This window comes from Chiloscyllium plagiosum, chromosome 15 (assembly GCF_004010195.1).
Source record: "Chiloscyllium plagiosum isolate BGI_BamShark_2017 chromosome 15, ASM401019v2, whole genome shotgun sequence".
Taxonomy (NCBI): Eukaryota; Metazoa; Chordata; class Chondrichthyes; order Orectolobiformes; family Hemiscylliidae; genus Chiloscyllium; species Chiloscyllium plagiosum.
The window spans coordinates 26,080,181-26,098,978 of NC_057724.1; positions in this window are offsets into that span (position 1 = coordinate 26,080,181).

Genomic DNA, 18,798 nt, shown 5'->3' on the forward strand with positions numbered 1-18,798 from the left:
GACTACTCTATCTCTTGTCTCCCAACATCTTTGGGGCATATTTTTACTTCCTCTGCCTAGTAGAAACTTACACGCAGAGGTGGATAAGATAAAAGAGGTCCTGGCATGGTCTGGTCATTACAATGTTAATTATAGCTCATAAAGACATCTGCCCTGAAGCTGTTGGGGTTACCCCTTTAAATATGTCATATGAGGGGTTGAATCTGACTGATATGCTAATAAGACAACAGACACTATTGCAGGAAGTGATACAATGTCATATGATCTTGCTCTTTCATGAAGCATTGGGGCAAGATGAAGTCATGCAATGTATTCTCACTGATATATGCATTCCTTAAAAGAAGTTTATATTCATTTTACCTCAACTGACTTTGTAAGCAATCTGCCACAACTTGATGAAACCAGGTTTTGCTCAAACAAAAGCCATTTAATGAGATGACCATTCTGTAGAACCTTTCTTCAGTTAGAGTTTTTCGCTGGGAGTTTATTTCAGGGGAGCGAAAAGTGATGTCCTGCCTAAATGAGCAATCTGTTTACTGTGCAATTACATAAGTAAGGATAAACAAGCTAATAAAATATAAATTATAGAAGTAAGAATGACAAGATGATCTATGATGAGCATAAATCCAGCTAACATTTAAAGTTTAAACATTAAAAAATGAAGAACTGAGCTCTAGATTATATGTTTTAAATAAACAATGTCTCTCACTGTGAACAGTAAGCTTGGAATTTATACTTCAGCTTCTACGCAGTGTCATGTTTTACATATTCTCCTCTGTGAATGGAAGCACCATGAGCAATATGTATGTTGTCTTCTTTTGTTAATACTATGAGAAATAGTCTTTATCTTGATGAAGGGCTTTTGCCCAAAATGTCGATCTTCCAGCTACTCGGATGCTGCCTCACCTCTCTGTTTTTCCAGCACCACTCTAATCTTGACTCTGCCTTTACCTGAGTCGTGTCATTGTTATTTTGTCCAACACTGCAACAAAGATAGTGTTGCTGTCTTGATTACGTTGATTCTAGACTACTTCATATGGCTATTAATCTGAATGAACATATTGTCTGACACACAGTGAACAAGAATCATTGTTCTAGGTCAGTGAACAATTTTGCCTTGTCATGTAATGGAACATTCAAAAATACCTTATCGAAAGCCAGAAATTAACAGCACATGCTTCAGGACCTCTGACTGAAGGCATATTAAAACTGTGATTGATGAGATTTTCAACAGTTAAGTTTAGCAACAGAGGTCCAAACATGGGAGATATTATGCCTGAAATATCTTAATGGGTTTGACTGGTGTTGTTGGAGTTGGGCAGGGAATGCATGGGATCTCAAAGCACTGTCAAGTTTGAGATACTGGACATGACTATAAAGAGAAGATGGCATAAGTGGAAGAAGTGATTCATAAATTCTGGCAAATATTTTTAAGGTAGGGGAGGTCCACAAAGAGAAATGATGAGTGGGAAAATCTCCATGTGGGTCAAGATAAGGTAATGGAGTTTTGAACATGGAACACAGAACACAGAACAGTAAAGCACAATACAGGCCTTTCAGCCCTCAGTGTTGTCAGGAATTGTGCGAGAAATTGGCATTTCCTGCGTGGATCCCTTTTAAGAATTCCTTCTAACCACTGTTTTGAAAGTAGTAAATGTGGACTACCACATTTTAACTTCTGTTATCTGATTCTTATACTTGAAATCATTTTTGAACTAAAATTGTTGTTAAAACAAAGGACAAAAGCTGATCTTAGATCACTATTATGATCAATTGACCACAGACTGAAGCAAGTTCAGTAATCACATCTGCACTGGAGTTCTCATTTCATCTAAACACATTAAAACCATTCAACAAAGTTATTGTCAAGAAATTGACATTCCCTGGTACAATTTACAAGAGCTGTGGCCAGTTCTTTGGTTAGAAACCCCAATTTGTTATGCTTAAGACAGAATGCCTTGAACTGTTCAAGTCCCAGGTGAGCCGGGATGAAGTAATTCCCATTCTTTATTCACTCTTGCCCTTGGTTGGACACAACAAGTTTAAGATGCATTTCTCCAAGGCCAAAGGACTTTATGTTTTAAAATGAGTCAATTTAAACAGCATTTCTAGATGTAAATAAAGAGTGAGTTTATTTGTTAGTAACAAATAAAAAATAATGCAACACACATATATTAGAAATAAGAAGGGAATCTTAAAAAATATAAAAGTTATACAATCAGTCTCTGGGCTGTTTGTGAAGTGCAAATGGAACATTGAAGTTTAAGCAGTTGAGTTTGAGATTCTTTGCAGTTTTGCTAAAAGTCTTTTGCCTGAGACAGAATCACCATAGACCTTGAATGATATGGATTATGGTATAAAGTTGGGGAAATCAGATGAGAATGCCGCGCAATACATTCCTTGATGTCGAGACCAGTCACATTTTTCAAATGCATTCCAAACATTGAGACGAGACTCTCACTGGTGAGCAGTGAGAAGCCTACTAATACAGACTATCACTTATAATCAGCTTCAGTACTGTCTAATCTCACCCCATTAGTATTCAGACACCCATTCTTCCACCTACCAATAGAAATTAGATGCTGAGAGTTTGTGACATGAAATTCTGAGTGGGCATGTGGTGATTCCAACTCATCACTTTCCCTTCTGGACACCTGACACCAACCTCTCAGTCCATGCAATATCACACAACCCACATCCACAGATATTGGCATCTAACATTTACTACTGACGTGCATCATCATGGCACAGTTCCAATCCATTGACAGTGGGCTTCAGCATGTCAGTGTTGCTCTTTGGATCACACCAGCACCTTTCATTGCAATGTTGTTGCCAGGATACTTTGCATGAAGGGACAGACACCATGGACTGGACAGTGAGCATCTCAGGCTTACTTCCTCACTTTCTTAGCACCCATGCACTTGGTGACTGCCTAGATGTTCACAGCATCTATGCATCGTCTTGACTTTTTGAACTTTTCCCTATCACTCAGTGCTTTGCTAGTAAAGACAGAAAGCCAGGCAGCTTGTCATGATTGTCAGCATTCATCAGTCAAGGGAAGAGACTATGATCATGAAGGTGTTTATCCAAGGTCCAATGTGGCACTTTGGGTGTGTTGCTGCCCTGCAAGGTCCCCAGATGCAGACCACTTGACAGCCAAATTTGTGGTAGTTAGGCATTGGGTTCACTCCATAAGAAAATTGGTTGAAAATTTGCGGTATGATACCATCTTATCTCAGTATCATACCTATAATATATACCAGCAGCCTACGTAACAAACACATTGCATGCACATCAACCAAATAGTTGTGGAGAAAGGGATGTCAGTTGATAGGCTGTTTAAAAAATCAAAAAGGAACATGACAGGTGAGTGAAGAGCTGAATGATAATGAAGGTGTGACAGGAACAAGTAGAAATACACACAGAATATTGCACCAAAAATTATAATTAGGGGCAGTAATAATAGGAAACAGTAAAAGCTTGAGGCTTTTTTATCTGAATATACCTAGCATGTAGAGAGAAAGAGCGAGAAAGAGTCACAGACATTTAGAGCCTGGAAAGACATCCTTAAACCTTCATGTCCACATTGGTTATCAAACATCCATTTATTCTAATCCCATGATCAACCACTTGGCCCTGGGCCTTGTGTGCTTTGTTAATTCATGTGTTTATCTGAATAGTTCTTAATTTCTTGAGTGTTCTCACCTCTATCACTCTTTTAGTTAGAGATTCAGATGCACACAAATCCTCTGGATGAAACGATTTTGCTCAAATTCCTACTAAAGCTCCAGCTCCTTATCTTAAAACTGTGTTCTCCTTCCTACTGTGACTGATCCTTCAGCAAAGGGCGAGCATTTCTCCCTATCTACCCTACCTATGCCCTGAGAACTTTGTACATCTCATTCCTTGTTAGCCTAATATGCTGTAAGGAAAACAAGCCAAGTCCCTCTTAAGTCGCTTCATAACTGAATCACTCCAGCTCAGGCAACATTCTGATGAATCTATTCTGCACCCTCTCTAATGCAATCACATTCTTTCTAGTGTAACGATCAGAACTACACACAGTATTCCATTTGTATAGCTCCAACATAATCTCACTGCTCTTTTTGCTGTTTTGTTCTTTCTTTTGTCTTCTATTTTATTTATCTCTTGTTGAAGAGCTCTGTTGCAGCAATAGCATTGGCAGCAGCAAAGTAGTCCCAGCATGGATTTGTTGCAGTTAGCATGACGACCCAGTGCAGACTCCTGGTGGTCAGCTAAAGTGCCCAGTGCAGACTCATGATGGTCAGCGAGAGGGCCCATTGCAGACTCATGACGGTCAGCAAGAGGAACCAGTGAAGACACATGATAATCAGTGAGAGGGCTCAGTGAAGACACACAAGGTCAGCTAAAGTGCCCAGTGCAGACTCATGATGGTCAGCGAGAGGGCCCAGTGCAGACTCATCATGGTCAGCGAGCGGGCGCAGTGCAGACTCATCATGGTCAGCGAGCGGGCGCAGTGCAGACTCATGGTGGTCAGCGAGTGGGCCCAGTACAGACTCATGACGGTCAGCAAGAGGAACCAGTGAAGACACATGATAATCAGTGAGAGGGCTCAGTGAAGACACACAATAGTCACTGAGAGGTCCCAGTGCAGACTCATGATGGTCAGCGGGTGGACCCAGTACAGACTCATGACGGTCAGCGAGAGGGACCAGTGAAGACACATGATAATCAGTGAGAGGTCCCAGTGCAGACTCATGATGGTCAGCGAGCGGGCCCAGTGCAGATTCATGATGGTCAGAGTGGGCCGAGTGCAGACTCATGGTGGTCAGTGAGTAAACCCAGCACAGAGTCATGGCAGTCATTGAGACAGCCCAGCACAGACTCCTGATGGCCAGCGAGTGGGCGCAGCGTGGACTCGTAGTAGTCAGTGAGTGGACCCAGTGTGTTCTTGGGGCTGTCTGTGGGTGGGCCCAGTGTAGCCCCATGGCAGTCAGTGGGTGGGTCCAAAGTACAGTCATGGTGTCGGTGTGGGAGAAAGTCTTCCAGCAGCATCTCCAACCAGCACAGACTCATAGAAGCAGCTGCAGAGGGCAGCTTGGGCCCAGTACGAGACCCAGCTGCATCGTTGAGGTGGACCCGAAGTAACATGGCAGTGACAGAGTTGAGTTTGGGTCAGTGTGGTACCCAATGACATCAGTGGCATTTGCATTGGTGCGGTCCCAGGGAGGACTCATGGTGACGAGGGCATCAGTGCAGGCCAGATGGAGCTGAAGAGTGGTGACTTGTGTTTCAGCAACAGCGTCATTGTGAAGGGACTCATGCCTGGCCACCAGGCCCATCACCCATGGAGAAGAACATATCAAGAAGGACTGTAAAGCTACCTTTTCTTTATTCTTCTGCCTTTATTTTCTATGTTTTAGTTTATCTTTTCTGTGTTTTAAGATGACATCAGAAAGTGGTGACAGCATTCAAAACTTTTAACTGCATGTTGTAATAAAATGCACATGATAATAAATAAAATAAATTAAATCAAATCATTGCAATGCCATTTTTCTGAAAAAGGAAACATCATCAATATTCTTTAAAAATGAGCATGAAAACCATGAAGAGGAGGAGAAAAAAATTCCTACACCTTCAGAGAAAATATAAAGACAATACTTCTTCATTTTAAAACATTTCAACAATGTTTACCTGTAAATCATCCTTTCAGCACAAATAGGAGGGTAAGTCTAAAACATTTAGGACACACTCCACTTTAATGATCAGAAATGATAAAAAATTCCAGAAAAGGAAAATAATAAGAGAAGTGCCAAAAAGACTTTAAAAAGAAAGCAAAGATTTTTATGAACAATTCTCCTTCATTAGTTGTTAAGTTTCTGTTGCATTGAGTTTCTCAATTGTGGCAAACTTAATTGAGAAGAAGAAGTTAATTCCAGCGAGTTATGCTTTTACAGAGATGCAAATATATTCAGGTAGGCTTCTCACCACCTACAGGCACTTGCCCTGCGAATGAAGGAACCAGAGAACTTAATTGTTGAAGTTTACCTTGACAGCCAGAATCTGATTTTGTGTCTCTCATCCAATTAAATTTACCCACTCAGTATTACTTTCACCACGCTAAGGACGTGAAAATCCAACTCTATAACAGTATGTGTAATACCAAGATTTTTCTTTGATTATCCACAAATGTCTATTATTGACTCGTAGTGACATTTACTAACAGAAAAGCTGCATGTCAAGACATAAGCTGTTGCTCGCTGAAGGGCAACGCATTCCACAGAGTCCTGTTGGGGTGATCAAAGTATAACTTATGTTAGCAGCTGTCTCGTACAAGTTTGACGGTTTTCTATATGTTTAGCAAATTCGTCTAATAACTTAGTTTGAGCTAAATCATTTTTAGAAAGCTAGAGGCAACCTGGTTATTTCAAAGTGAAGTATTTGGATATTTATGAAGGATGGTTGTTTCTGAGTTTAAACTCCTGCTGTTTTCTTTGAATTCAGCCTACAGGCCCTGAATTAACAAGGAATAAAAAGAAGTTTTTGAATGGCCTCAGATCACTTCTCAGTTGTCATTATTATTCATGCATTTGACACTAATCTGACTAATCCTTTTCTTAACGGGCAGCTGAACATTTCTTAACAGCAAGTCTTTCTATCAAGTTACTCTGAATTTCAAATGGATAACCATTTATTCAAGTTGTGATGAATCCTTTTTGTAAGCATTTTACAGCTGTAGAAGTCAGCTTTATGTGAGATTGTAACATGCTTAGTTCAAAGAAGCCATATGCCACTAATCGTTCAGTACAGCTGAGAGAGGGTTGAAAATCCGACAATCATTATTCACGGAATTCAATTGAGCAAGATTGAAGAAACCAAGGGACAGCTTTAGTTTGGTGAGGCTAGCTGTCAGTGAGAAGCTGGAATGGTGCCTGCGAGACATACTGAAATGTATTTTATTGAGTATTGGCACAATGAAATAGAATTCCTACAGTGTGAAAACAGGTCCTTCAGCCCACAAGTCCACACTGAACCCCTGAAGAGAAACCCACCCAGACCCATTTCCCTACTGCTCTCCATTCAGCCCAGACTACTAAACATCCCTGAAAACTATGGGCAATTTTAGCATGGCCAATTCACCTGACCTGTACATCTTTGGACTATGGGAGGAAACCAGAGCACCTGGAGGAAATCCGTACAGACACAGGGAGAACGTTCAAACTCCACACAGACAGTCACCCAAGGCTGGGATTGAACCAGAGTCCCTGGCGCTGTGAGATGACAATGAGCCACAGTGCCACCCTTGAGGGTATGTATGGGAAACAGGAAAGAAGAGTGATCAATTAGAATAAGAACAGCCAATGGGGAAGGAGCAACTATTGAGAAGGAGCTTCAGCAAAAGTGAAATATAATGTGCCTTGATTAAATATGTTATTTTTGCATTATGGGGTATTCAATCACAGTCTATTATCCATATTTACCAAATGTTAATTCTGAGTGTTAGAAGTATGTTCTATATTTATATTACATTGTATTGCTGCTCCAACAGTAAAGTAAAGATTACGACTGTTTGTTTAAACCTGTGGACTCTTCTGGTGTGTTCACCATATAAGTTTACAGTACCTCACACTTTGTTGACTTTAAAGTACATCTCTATAATTCTGCAAAGAAATGTTACTGGTCTCTAGTCAGATTATAACATAAATTTGGTGGTCTGGGCCAGGATCCTTCACATTAACATAATTTGAAACTGCTGTCAATTTCAGCCATGCTTTTGAGACATCAGTTGTAGGGTCAAATAAGTTCATCCTACTAAGTTTGATGATCTAGATCTTCTGATTGAAACTTCTATTGAGCAATTATCTGATGTCTGAAAAAGCTCCCAGCTCTAGGTAGTTTTGAAGACTGTGGAGGGTCCTGATTGACTTACCTTAATGGTTACCCAGACAAAGTTAGAAGGAGAAAAACATGCTCTACCTCCTAGCCAAGAATAAAATTTACAGTGATCGCCCTCCACCCTCACCCCAATCATTGAAGCACTCCCACTGACACTTTATCCTGCTCTCAACCCACCTGTTTTCACTCTCCTGGAACCCTCATGACTTCTAGCACCAGTCCTCCACCTTAACCCACACCTGACACGACCCAGCTCCTTCACCCTACTGGTCATCCCTTGGACCCGACCTGATCCTCAATCCTACCCTAAGCACCCATTCACCCCTGCCAGCTTATTGTCCTCATCCACCAGGCACCTTATACTTCCTCACCCCTCTGACACCACACATCCCTCCCACTTACTGTCTCTCAGCACCTGTTCAGAACCTTTTAAAGAAAGGGTGTGTGATTTTAACGCTGATCCTCTTTACCATTGGCTGTATGGATTCCTTATTTGAACTGGACAGCTTCAGCTGGGCAGGCTCCTGGTAAGACGGCTCGATTACCCCTCCTCCAGCGTTAAGTAGGCGTATGTTTAACTGATCTGTGTCAGATATGGAGGTGCTCAAAACTGAAGATCTGTGCCCATATCATCATGCAAGTAGGCCAGTCAGTTTATCAGTCTGGTGGCTTAAAGGTTGTTGATTGTTATTTCCTTCAACTTTTATAAGAAATAGTTAATAGTTCCAGGGTTTGTATGTAGTAGAGGTCAAAGCCATATTTTTCACTTTCCAATTGTTCAAAGAAAACTACTTAGATCCTCATAAAAGCATCAAATACAATTTAACATGACTGATTTAGGTAGCATTAACATTGTACTGTAAGTAATTATCTACCCTGTCACCTGTTCCATTTCAGTGTTGTGTATATCACTCCCTGAATTAACTTTCAGAACCATTGAATAAGGGAATGAGAAAGTACTGGAGAGCCTCAGTGGCAGTACCAGTGGAGAGGGAAACAGAGCTAATCCTCTGAAGGTGAGTCATGTCAAACGTGAAATGTTGACTCTGTTTCTTTCTCCACTGATGCTGCCAGATTTGCAGAATTTCTCCAGCACATTCTGTTTTTATGTTGGATCTCCGCATTCACGGTATTTCACTTTCATTTACCTTCAGAAATGGCTCTTTTTTCCTTCCCTCCAAGTATCTGCACAACGAAAGGTTATTCCCGACTGGCAGTGTTTTGATCTGGTACAGAGTAGGCAATGGAAATCAAGGAATATTACGGCAATGGTGAATAAGTCTGCTACTGGTGAATGCACGATAACATATAAAGGTCTTGTGTCTATGTAGTGAGGACAGCTGTCTGAGATAACTCACTAGAGCTCATGGTGAGAAACCCTCTATAAAACTTCCCGAAATTGATACATAATTGATACTTTTGGAAAATTCAGCACAAGTCTTAAAAGTCCATTAATTATATTCTTCTGTTATATGTTGCCTTGTAACTCTTTCAAATTGTCCTTTTGTCATCATCAATCTGCTCCATGACATTCCCAATGCTACAGCCTCTGCATAAATTAATTTAATGGCCCTTGACTTCATTATTATAGCCATGCCTCATGGGATACGCTCAGACTGGCGTTGACACTGATTGTAAATGGGAACTGTTACTTTTTACCTTCTGTGCTTCCCAGCCTAGCCTTTTGTGGTATTGTTATAAAGTTTTCTCCCCCTTGTCTGTACAGATATTTAATTTTATTCCTAAAGCTATGAAATGGTCGTTTCCCAAGCCAACCCTTGAATCAGGACAGGCCTTATGGATCTTCTTTCTCCAAAGTCGATTGAGTGACTAGTTTTTTTAAATCTTTTATTTGCCCATGTTGTCTGTTCTGTATCTCTCACAGTTCTGAGTTAAGACTTTATCCTGGAATTTGCTACTATTGCTACTATTTTCTTGCTACCTTTTTTTGTTACTATTGTTCCTTGAATTTGGCAGAATGCTTCAATGTTTTAGGTTTTACATGTATTGACTGAGAAAGAGAAAACTTACTTTTCTTCTGATTTTTTTTCTTCCTGGATCATTTTACCCCATTATTAATTTGAGCTTTATTGCAACAATTTCACCATGATCGCAGTATTGTGTGAGGCAAAATCAATCGCAAGCAACTTGTGGTTGGGGTAAAGTACTGTCCATAATCTTCCTTTTAATATTAAGTCTGATCATCTGTTTGGTCCATAATGGTGAAGGATAAACCATGAGTAAGTCTTACCAAGAACAGGCAATAAGCTTAACAACATTGTGTAGTTTACTTGATGATTTTAAATAGGCACAAATTATGTTGGTTAACATAGGCATAAGTATTACAACTAACAACCGCCAAAAATACCATGGCTAATTCTATTGGAATCCAAAGCTGGACTCCTCAATTTTCATTCAAAGAACATCATAAGTTTGGGTTGAATACAATGTTCAACGTTAGTACTTTCAGAACTCTGACCCTTTGTACAAAATAATACACAATACTGAATTATTTAAAGGAACTACAGAAAGTGTTCCATTTATAATCAAAAGAATTACCTATCAAAGAGTAAGAAAATATTTTTCTAACTTATTGGGATAGATTTACTGTGTTTTTGCCTACTACAAGAAATTTAAACCAGCTGATGACTCAATAAAAGTAAACATTCTCTCTCTCTAAGGCATTAAGCCTGATCATAAGTCAACTGTAAATGTATTTTCAGAGATGAAGTAACTGTTGAAAGTAACAGTTTCTCTGAATATGGACAGTGGAGGATGTGCTAAAGATGCTCGGGCTGAAACTCTGGAGGTTTCCACTTGACTCGTGTCATAATTTAGTTTTATCTAATTCTCCAACATCTTGAGCTTTACATTGGGTTGATTTTGAAGCAGATTGACCTTTACACGGGCAAATCATTACTGCTTCTCATTCTGCCAAATTTAATTTATGTGACAACTATTTTACAATTTAGGACAATATGATCTACAATTATTCTGTTTTATTCAAATAGCACTGTTTAATAATACGTTTTCTGCATCCTGAAACCTTAGGCACAAACTATTGTATCATTAAAATACCTTCAATTTATAACGAATCAAGATCGCCAGATGTCTATCATTTCCCGTGTGTATTATCTCCTTTCGAGTTAAGTATTGTTCCTTCTTGACTTTTTAGCCTCTGTGACATGTTTGCATTTTTCTACATTGAATTACACTTGTCAGTTTTCTGCTCAGTTCTCTTATATTCTTGAAGGAGAGAAATCTGTTGTCCTTACCCAATCATATTACCCCAGTTGACTCTATAGTGCCTTCTGGGCAATTAGAGATGGGTGATAAAAGCTGACCTCGTCAGTAATGTCCACGTTGCATGAATGAATAAAAAATATGGTTTAAAGCCTTCTCTGGCTTATCTTGTACAATTTGTAATCTACTATCTCCATTATCTTTGTGGAACAGGGGACTTAAGACTTAAGGGATGATAATAAAACTTTTTTTTTATTCCACTATCAACATGTCTTTAAAAAACATTAAAAGACATTCAGCTAAACTTAGAAAATTGAGTCACTTACATCAGAGTATGCTTGTAGTTCATATCTTAGTTGAGGAAGCCTTTGTTTGCCTGTATTTCTCATGAAGGTTTCTTTCAGTAACAAAATCACTTCATCATCTAGGGAGAGTCCAGATAAATTAACTTGCACTGTTCTGAGCCTTCCAACACTGTTATCATCTGCACCTGGAGGCCCTGTTACATTTGTTCATCTAAAAAGGTAGCCACTGTTACACAGAATCCTTTCAGCAAATTCCTGTCAATAAAAATGAGAGATCTCAAAAAAACTGACCTAAGTGACCCCTAATGTTCTCCCAAGATGATGAAAACCTGGGTACCACCATCCTTTTGAGTCACCTTGGCCAAGCAAATATAGATATAGCCTTTTTCAAGTACTTTCTCTCTAATTGTTATTTCTCTATTTTCCATATTAACCATTCCAGAGCTGTTGCAACAAAGGCTTTAATGAAACCTAAGTGTAAAATATTTATAGCTTCAGCCCATCATGCTTCTTTATCACACCCTTCAAAGAAAATTAATAAATTAGATTTGCAAGATTCAGCTTTTCTTAAACCATACAGTTGATGTTTTCGCTAATTATTCCATGATCTTGTTATTAAAATTTCCAATCCTATATCCTCCACATACCTTTTATTGCTATTGGCAAGCGGCATCATGATTTATTTCATAATATGTTAATGACAAACTGATATTTCCTTTTTCCAATAAAAGAGGAATTTAACACCTTTTCACAACCAGCCCCACACCATCAACCCCACCCCCAGGCATTAGTAGTGATGTGGCTGCTGTATTAAAAGCAAGATTTACTCTTTATAACGGGATGGCTGAGTAAAATGGATTCATACTCTGGCATTTAGAAGAAAGAGAAGCTAGTATGTTGAACTACACAAGATTCCAAAGGGGCTGTGATATGGTGCATCGAACAGAACAGTAGGTATCCGTTCAGTTCTTTGAGCCCGCTTCATCTATTCTACAATAAGATCAAGATTGATCTGGTTATGATCACAATCTATTGTCCTGTTTGTCCTCTGTAATCTTTGAGTTCTAATCAAACTCTAAATAATGCTGCCTTGGATAACTTTAATGATCTAGTTTCCGTTGCTTTCTGGGGAAGAAGATTTCATAGCATAATGACCTTTGGGAGGTAAAAAACAGCTTCTTACAACTCCTTAATGCTTAAACAGTGTCTACAAAAGACAAAACATCCTCCTGATTATCACCCTGTTAATTCTCCTTAAGATCTCAAAGGTTTCAGTAAGATCACCTCTCATTCTTGGAAACTCCAATGGTTGTGACCCAATCTATTCTTCATAAGATAAACTCTTCATCCCTGGAATGAGGTGAGTGAAGCACCATTGAAGTTTTTCTAACACAATTTTATCAGTTTTCAAGTAAGTTCAAAATGTTTCACAGCACACAAGTTATACACTCACCAATGCCCTTTACATACTGCAGTTAATCTTCCCTACTTTTATGTTTCATTCCCATTGCAGCAAGCATTAACATTCCATTTGCCTTTCTAATCACTTGCGGTAACTGCACACTAACTGTATTTTCTGATACATGCACTCAGAACATCAAATTCTCTCTGTACCATTAAGTTCTGCAATGTCTCTCTATTGAAATAAGATGTTAATTTTTTACTGTCAAAGTAAGTAACTTCACATTTTCCCACATCTTTCACTATTTGCCGAACTTTTGCCTGTTCACTTAACACACACAAATAACACATCACTTTGTAGACTCTTTACGTTCACTTGATAAATCACTTGCCCAATCTCTCTTCATGTCATCAGCAAATTTAGCTACCATGCAGGCAGTCCCATCATCTTAGTCATTGTTATACTTTGAAAACAGTTGAGTCCTTAACACTAATACTATGGCACTCCACTGATTACAACTTGCCACCCTGACAGGACACATTTAGAGTATTTAGTAATAAAATGAGGAGGACTTTCTTCAGTAAAAGTTGTGAATCATTGAATGTGTTTTCCCCAGAGGATTGATGGTGTTGCATTATTAACATATTCAGGGCAGGGGTAGATAGATCTTTCTCTCTTTGGAAATAATGACCTTTTGTCACTTGCTAATTTTGAGGCTGCCCCTGCAAGTGGCAGGAAGTAGTTTTAAGGAAGGCACTCTTCCAGTGACAGCCAAAACACTGCCTTGTCAGTCTCTCTCTTCGGCCTCTCTCTAATACATATCACTGCCAATAGGACTAACTGCTCAAGGGGCTTCAGGACTAAATAAATGGTTCCTTGTTTCTCTTGTAATGAAATAAAAATGTCTCTGTGATCACCAGCTGTTCCACAATCTGCCCTTTAAAAGCTGCCAATTAAGACTCTGATCCAATGAGTTGCTTATGCACTGCTTTCAAAATTCTGAGACGTTTATAAAATTCTCCAGCAATTATCTTTTAAATGTTTTCAATTGTTTTTTTTTAATTGTTCATTTAGAAATTGCAAGCAGTGGTTTCACTTGCCTCACTATTTGCCCCTAGTTACAGCATGACTTAGTGTCATCTACTGCAGGGACCTGCCTCAGTGAACTACGATATTAGGGAAAATTGTTCCGAATACAAAATTCTCTGCAGGAGGTTTTTCTTTTACTGTATAATTTCTTCAGTCAACAGTGAACTCTTGATTATCCATGTTGAAAATGAATGCTGTCAATTGTAGGGTCAGCTTCAAACTGAAATGTATCTCTCCAGAAAGTATTTCTCTCCACAATAACTTTACTGGAATTTGTCCATAAAGATGATCAGTTGTATAGAGTACAAAGGCTAAGCACAGACTGTTCCTAATATGTGATCCCATGTTGGGATGAATTAATAGTAATTTAAAGATCTGATGTGTGAACATGTCCTCATACATACAAAAGTTGATTTTATGTTGTCCTGCTTTGTGTTCCAACTTGCATATAAATTGTCCAGGATTCTCTCCTAATTAGGAAGACAAATGCAATTATGGCATTTATTTTGAGAGGAATATAAAAGCAGGGGTGTTCTTCTGAGGCTGTATAAGGCTCTGGTCAGACCATCTTAGGGGTATTGTGTGCAATTTTGGGTCCCATATCTCAGAAAGGATGTACTGGCCCCTGCAGCATGCCCAGGGGAGGTTTGTGAGAATGGTCCCAGGAATGAAAAGCTTAACATATGAGGAACGTTTGAGCACTCTGAATTTATACTGAATGGAGTTTATAAGGATGAACAGTGGTTCTAATTGAAACTTGCAGAATACTGAATGGCCTGGACAGAGTAGATGTTGGGAAGATGTTTCCATTGGTAGGAGAAACAAGGAGAACTGATTTTTTCCCTTTGCTGCCCATTGACCTTGCTTTTGCTAGATTTCCACTGTTCCATTCATACTTGAATACTGCTTCAGGTCTTGGGCAATAATTTTTGACTACTTCCTGTATTTTACCTTTGCATCTATGGCTTTGATTCTGACAGAATTTAAACTACAGTGATTGAGCAAATTGTTAGTGAGTAAGTGTTATTTTCTGAAACCATTGATGATTCTACATCTTTTTACTAATCCATAAGAATTTACGAAATAGGACCGGAATAACCTATTTGGACTCTGAGGCAATTTAATATGATCATAGCCGATCTACTCCAGTTAACAATATTCTTTCATGTCAGCTCCTCATGGCACTCGACCTTCTGAAGATTTGCAGATAATGAATAACTGATTGGATTAAATTTGTTCTCATTTTCAGGGATTATATTATTTTGTATCACTTGTGTTTTGCCTGACAATGAGAAAGAACGTAAATGCTTATGAATAACAGAATTCATTGATAAAGCCATTCTGACAATGCAGATATTGTAATGGTAAAGTCACCATAGCCATACTGGACCATAGGGTTGCTCTCTCGTTAGAGAGACAACTAGTGGTGGTTTAACCTAAGGGTCACCACACCTCTCGCAAGGGGAGAGGTTAAGAAGGAGAGTCCCTCATGGTAACCTCGGCCAGTGCAGAAATGAAACCCACACTGTTGGCATCCATCTGCATTGCATACCAGCCAACTGAGATACCAGCATCCCAGTGCTGATCTGCACCCTCAATAGAAAGTGTTAAGGACCAGGCCAGAGTCCCTCAAATCTTTTCAAGAAAGTAGTCTGAATCCTAACTTTGTTAGTTGTTTTAAGCAGGTGTATAGTGGATAATCCAGGAGTAATGCAGCTGGTCAAAACACTTAGTTTTAAACAAAACAAAACTTATTTGCAAGATTACCAAATGAAACACAGATAAAAGCTGTTTCTTGGAACAGCAGCCTCAAAACTCCTAACTGTTTTCAGTGAACAGCCAGACTGCTAAAACCCAAGCCAAATCATAGTAAAGCTGAGCTGGGAGAACTGGCCAGTCCCCTTTCATTGGACAAGTGTTTTTCTTTTAACGGGAAAGCCATTTATCTCAGGCAGTATCTGTTAGCTATGATCAAATTGGCCTTAGAACCCTTCAAACCTAGACCTTTTGGAATGGCTGCTTTTAGAATTTCTCTTTTAAAAAAAAGCCAAGGACAGCATAACCTTGATAAAAGATCAGCAGCATCATAAAAGCAATGAAATTCTGAAAAATTTAATATTCTTGTCAGATTAGGTCCCTTAAAATGAAAATCAGTCAACAATGTTTATACATATTGATAGGTTTCAGAATTTGTATCAACTGCTGCCAATTACATGATACAGCAGTTCAATAATGATGTTAAACAAATAAATACAATTCCTTTTATAAGATGCCGATCTTAGTAATGGTCTTCAGCCCTCCAATCCAAAGAGCTATCTGCACACATCCAATTCTGACCTCTTGTGCCTTCCTGTTTTAGCAATTCATCCAATGGTGGCTGTGTCTGCAAGTACTGAGGTTCCAAGCTCTGGAATATCTTCCTTACATCTCTCTGCCTCTATACTACACTTTTTCCATTAAGACACTAATTATAATTCTCTAGAATTGAAGACTAATCTCTGATACACTGCTGGGAATAGTCATGAAGAAAAATGATTGGGTGTCAGAATAATCATCATTTTGTTCATCTCCTTGGTATGCTGTGGTTTTAATGGTTATTCATGTTATAGGAAGACATGTGCTCCAAAACTTGCCACTCCCCTAGCCAAGCTGTTCCAGTACAGTTACAAAATTGACATCTACTCAACAACATGAAACACTGCTCCCAGGAGGACCAGTTTCACCACAGAACACACCAAATGGCCTCCTTCATTCAAGACCACAATTCCTCATCTCAAGTGGTTGGTGATGCCCTCCAATGCATCTCATCCACTTCTCGCACCTCGGCCCTTGAACCCCATTCCTCCAACCTCAACAAGGACAGAACAGCCCTGATCTTAACCTTCCACCCCACCAACCTCCATATACATCGCATCATCCTCCGCCATTGCTGTCCCCTACAAACGGACTCCACCACCAGAGATATATTTCTCTCCCCACCCCTATCCGCTTTCCGTAAAGACCATTCCCTCCGCAACTATCTCGTCACGTCCACACCTCCTACCAACCCATCTTCCCCTCCTGGCACCTTACCCTGCCACCACAGGAATTGCAAAACCTGTGCCCACATCTCCCCCCCCCCACCCCACTTCCGTCCAAAGCCGCAAAGAAGCCTTTAACATCCATCAGAGTATTATCTGAACTTCCACACATGTCATTTATTGTATCCTTTACTCCCGATGCAGTTTCCTCCACATTGGGGAGACAGAACTCCTACTCGCAGAGTGCTTCAGAGGCCATCTCTGGGACACCAGCAACAATCAACCCCACTGCCCTATGGCCGAACACTTTAACACCCCCTCCCACTCTGCCAAGGCCATGCAGGTCCTGCCCCCTTCCATCACCACTCCCTAACCCCCCGACACCTGGAGGAAGAATTCCTCATTTTGCACCTCGGGATCCTCCAACCACACGGATCAATGTGGATTTCACCAGTTTCCTCATTTCCCTTTCCCCCATCTTATACCAGTTCTAACCTTCCAACTCAGCTCTACCCTCATGACCTGTCCTACCTGTCCATCTTTTTTCCCACCTATCTGCTCCATCCTCCTCTCCAACCTATCACCATTAGTCCTACTTCCATCCACCTATTGTACTCTCAGCTACCTCCCCTTCTCCCCCCGTCCAGCCCCACCAGCTTCCATTTATCTTTCCACCGCCTCGACTCACAGCCTCATTCCTGATGAAGGGCTTTTGCCTGAAACGTCGATTCTCTTGCTCGTCAGATGCTGCCTGACCTGTGATGCTTTTCCAGCACCTCACTCTCGACTATAATCACTAGCATCTGCAGTCCTCACTTTCACCAATGTGAAAAAATGCCCAGTTATGACCCATACTGTAAAAGCAGGACAAGTCCAGTCCTGCCAATAAATGTTCAATTGGTCTACTCTCAATCATTATAAAAGTGATGGAAGGTGTCATCAACAGTGTAGCAAGTAGCACCTGCTCAGCCATAACCTGCTCAGTTAAGCCCAGTTTAAGTTCTGCCAGAGCCAAACAGTTTCTGACCTTATTAGAGCTTTGGTTCAAACTTGGACAAAAGACCTGAATTCTAGAGATGAGGTGAGAGAGATAGGCATTGCCATCAAAGTACATTTGAGACTGTGGCATCCAGAGCCATTGCAAACCTGAAATAAATGAGTATTAGGGGGCAAACTCTTCACTGATCGAAGTATAACTGACAAAAGCAAAAATGAGGGGCATGGAATAGGGTGAATAGCCAAGGTCTTTTTCCCAGTGTAGGGAAAACTAGAGAGTATAGGTTTAAGGTGAAAGGGAAAAGATTTAAAAGGGACCTGAGGGGGTAATGTTTTCATGCAGTGTATGAACGAGTTGCCAGAGGAAGTGGTGAAGGCTGGTACAGCATTTCAAAGGCATCTGGATGGGGATATGATATGAACAGTTTAGTGGGATATGAGCCAAATGCGGGCAAATGGGACTAGATCAGTTTAGGATATCTGGTCAGCCTGAACAAGTTGGTCCGAAATGTCTGTTCCTGTACTACATGACTCCAAATGTTTTTTGACTAAATGATAAACATCTGATCAGATATACATAATGTTCTTCATCTTTCAAATGGTGAGTGAAGACTGGGCACTGTGAGGAGGATGGCTGGAGATCATATGATTGAACTTTCAAGAATATATCCCCTCACAGTTAGAAACTCTACTCAAAGCCTAACTCATTAACCAAGCTGTTGGTCATCTGGCCTCAAATCTTCTTCTGTAACTCTTTCATACTTTGTTGTGCAATGCTCCTACAAATAATTCTGGTAACTTTTATTTTATTATTTTAAAGACACTGTAGTTGCATATCGCAGAAGAATCCCTACAGTGTGGAAAC